The sequence below is a fragment of the Pinus tabuliformis genome, chromosome 3_1, assembly GCF_031772625.1.
Source record: "Pinus tabuliformis cultivar Carrire ecotype Pingquan chromosome 3_1, CPIR1, whole genome shotgun sequence".
Lineage (NCBI taxonomy): Eukaryota > Viridiplantae > Streptophyta > Pinopsida > Pinales > Pinaceae > Pinus > Pinus tabuliformis.
The window spans coordinates 26602915-26607258 of NC_142301.1; positions in this window are offsets into that span (position 1 = coordinate 26602915).

Sequence of the window (4344 nt, forward strand, 5' to 3'; positions counted from 1 at the left end):
GACTAATATTTTAAATGTTGTTGAGCCCATCAATTATAATGAAGCAAATCAGTATGATGAGTGGAGAGCAGCTATGAAAGAAGAGTATGAGTCCATAATTAAAAATAAAACCTGGGAATTAGTTGAACTTCCAAAAGGAAAAGAACCCATAGGTTGTAAATGGCTATATAAACCTAATTTCAAAGCAAATGGTAGTATAGACAAATATAAAGCTAGATTGGTGGCCAAAGGGTACTCACATAAAGAAGGAATTGACTATGAGGAGACTTTTGCTCATGTAGATAAGTTAAATACTAATAGGATGTTAATAGCTCTAGCTAAAAAGAACCATTGGATTATACACCAGCTATATGTAAAATCTATTTTTCTAAATGGAGAATTGAAGGAAGAAGTATATTTAACACAACTTGAAGGGTTCATTAAAAAGGGGAAGGAACACTTGGTCTGTAAATTAAAGAAGGCATTGTATGGGTTGAAACAGGCCCCTGGATCTTGGTATGAGAAAATTGACTCTTTCTTCTTACAATATGGTTATAAGAGAAGTAAAAATGATCCAAATCTATATACCAAATTTGATTCAAAGGGGCAGATTGTGTTTATTTCCTTATATGTTGATGATTTAATTTTTACTGGAAATTCTGATGTATTGGTGAAGAAATTAAAGTGTAGATGTCACAGGTATTTGAAATGAAGGACCTTGGACAACTGCATTATCGTTTGGGTCTTGAAGTCTGGAGAGATATTGGCCAGGCTTTTGTTACTCAAGGAAAGTATGTCAGGGAATTGAAATTCAGAATGGATCAATGTAAAGTTGCTTCAGTACCTATAAAACAAAATGTTAAATTTCAAAGTGATGATGATTCTAAAGAGGTGGATGCTACACTGTACAGACAACTGGTTGGAAGTTTGATTTATTTGACAACAACCAAACCTGACTTAACATATTCAGTCAATGTGTTGAGTCAGTTCATGACAAAACCTCTTGAAAATCATTGGGTGGCAGCAAAAGGTGTCTTAAGCTATCTTCACGAAATTATAAATTTTGGCATTAAATATACTGATTCTTTTGATGTTAAACTAACAGGCTATTCAGATTCAGATTGGGCTGGAAATCTGGATGATAGAAGATCTATAACTAGGTATGATTTCAATATTGGGTTCGGGGTAATTTCTTGGAGTAGTAAAAAGCAGAGTATTATATCCTTATCATCAGCAGAAGCAGAGTATCAAGTTGTATGTGCAGCCACTTGTGAAGCAATTTGGTTGAGAAGACTTCTTCATGATGTAGGAGAAGAACAAAAGGATGCTATGGTTATTAAATATGACAACCAAAGTTCAATCAAGTTGGCAAATAATCCTATGTTTCATAAAAACACAAAACATATAGATACTCAATTTCATTTGTTAGAGAAAAGGTTCAGTCCAAAGAGATTTTTCTTGAATATTGTAACACTTGTGAAAATGTAACTTATATCTTCACCAAGCCTCTTGGGAAGATTAAATTTGAATTGTTCAGGGAGATGTTAGGTGTGCAAGTGAATCCTTTCTCCATTAAGGGGGAGAGTTGAAATTAATGGAGAAAGTTTCTTTCACGATTGTGTGTGTGTCTTAGTTTCCTATTTTCTAGGAGATAGTTGTGATCTCCCTAGTTGAATGTAAACTTATATATTTCTGATTTTATTATTAATGAAATAGAGTAGTACTGCTTGGGCAGTCTCCAGATGTAACGTGCCTCACCTGTGAGCTACTAGTTTCAGTGTGTAAGTTTCATTCTAATTTGTCTTTCCATTTTTTTAACATGTTATTCCTAAGGGTAACACTCTTCATAACAAAATTTGTTGCACTTGGGGAAAAGCCACTAGAATAAAAATAATATATTCTTAATGGTTAGAAAATTACTTTTGCATGAGATTATTTATTTAACTAGAAACATTTGTGCGCCCTTAACTCGGATTAAGTTAAGGAGCTAATGTGTTCATGGCTTAAGCATGTCAAACAAATAAAAATAAGGAGCTAATATGTTCATGTCTTAAACATGTCAAACATAGAAAAATGAAACCAAAATAGGAAATCAACCGCAATAAACCTTGGAAGAGTTTAAAATGTTTTCCTTAACAAGGCCTCCCAAGAAATGGATTATTTTGAGGAAACATAACCCATGTGATTCACCTAACAATTCTACCACATGAAATATAACCACTCTCAATCACGTAGCAATTCTACCATAAGAAATATAACTTCTCTCAATTGCTTCTAATTCTATAATCTACCTCAAGAAAGAAACAAGGAAATATGGAAGTTTTCTTAGTGGATTTTGAAAAAGAGTGGGTAGTTACTAGTAAAGTTGCTAATGGAGAATCAACCATTTATTAAAGAAAGGGATGGTAGGTTTTTTAGTTTCAATTTCTTAAATGATGCTTAATAAGTTAACAATTAAGAAGACATTTCTACTGGATGAACTACGTAATACTAAATATTTCTTAATCCTATAGTATTGAATTTCATATAAAAATTCAATTCATGAATACAAGCGTAAAATGATGTTTGCATTCTTGGGAAATTATGAGTTCAAAGTAAATGTTGTTTGTCCTTACTAATAAACCGGCAACATTCTACCCTTAATGAATAAGTTATAAATGCATTTCCCTGGGGGAATTCTTTGTTCATACTTGAATCATATTTTCAAATAATCTATCTCATCATGTGAGCAACATGTAAGGAAATTTTGTATATTTTGTATGCTACGCATTATTCCAATATCAATAATGGTCTACATTGTGGAGAAGGTATTACTACTTTCATAGTAGCATTTAAATGGTGAGAGAAAGGAGATTGGAGTCTAAAAGCCTTTCCTCTATTTCAATTCCAAGATACTTTTATAATCTATTTATAATGATACACTGATTGGGATCATTATTCTCCAAAATCAAGTTATCTTTTTCAACAAACTTGCTTTAAAACATCAAAGGATTAAAATCAACCATTGTCATTTAATTTTGTTCAGCATAATAAGGACCATAAACAAAAATTCATATAGGACAAGTAAATAATCAAATAAGTTATGATAAAATGAATGACATATAATCACCTTCGGTGATAACACATATATACACATTGAATACTCACATTGGTGGAATGGTCAAGTCCTTTAGTTAAGTCATGTCCTTTTATTAATTTTTTTTTTTATTGGGCTTTGTGCCTTAGCCAAATCAAATAATTAAATTATTGGGATGGATTTTATTCAAGGAGTGAGACTGTCTCGAAGTCTACATGTGGGTCCAACAAGTCAGATGTGGCACAGGGACAACCACTTAACTCATTTGGATAGTCGTGTGGTTGGGTGTCATGTCAGCCCCCCTCGGGACTGTTCGTTTGTTCCTAAAGGTTGGTGGAATGCTGTGAGTTCCTAGTAAAAATGTAGACGTTAGCTTCTGACTGGTGTATAGTTTTTTTCGCCTGTTGTTTGAAAGGAGGCGCTATTAGCCGACCAAGTTCCTTTGCTATTCGGTTGATCCATCCGCCTCTGCTTTCAATGTCTTTGCCTCTGTTGCTCCTTCTGGACAAGATGCCGCCGGTGGAGAAGCTATAACCCGGTCAAACTCACCTGGGGCTGGATCCGTCTTTGTGCCCGGATGTTGATCCACGCTTGGATCTGTCCCTACCAATAGCGAAAAAGAGACAACGCTTTTCTCTCGCCATATAGGTATCCAGAGAAGTGCTCTAGTACTGGCCCTTTCGAATAGCACGAATACGGGGCTTGACGCCTTCTCCCCTAGAGTGGTGAGGCTGTGAAGGCTAGAGGTGAGAGGTCCAAGGCTTCTGGGTGAAGGTTCAAGGCAAAAGGTTCAAGACTAAAGGTCATAGGCTTATGGAGTTTAGGTTCTGGAGATATTGGTCTCGTCTGTGTAGGGAGGAGTGGGAATTGACCCTATTGGTCGAGCGCTAACTCACTGGTATTAATGAACAGCCTCTCCGATGGCATTGGTCAAGAGATGGCGGCCTTTTAGTTCTTCAAGTTGATGGCGGGGGCCCCTCCCCCAAAAGAGAGTCAGCCCCCCTCGGGACAACATTACATTCTTTCCTGATCTAGTAATGTTGCAACCTCTGTTTGGAAGGGTCAAGCTGATTTGAATCTTGACATTCTAACATAATGAGACTCATGTGGGGCTATCATTAATGATGGTTCTCTTTCCTAGCTCATCGTGAATACAGTGGACTAGGGATATAGATCCTGACACACCTTGTGGATGGCATAGATTAAGGGATGGTCTATTAGATCAGCTGGATGCACAGAGGGACTTATATAAAGCTAGATTAAGATAGGCACGAGCTAGTGAGGGCCCT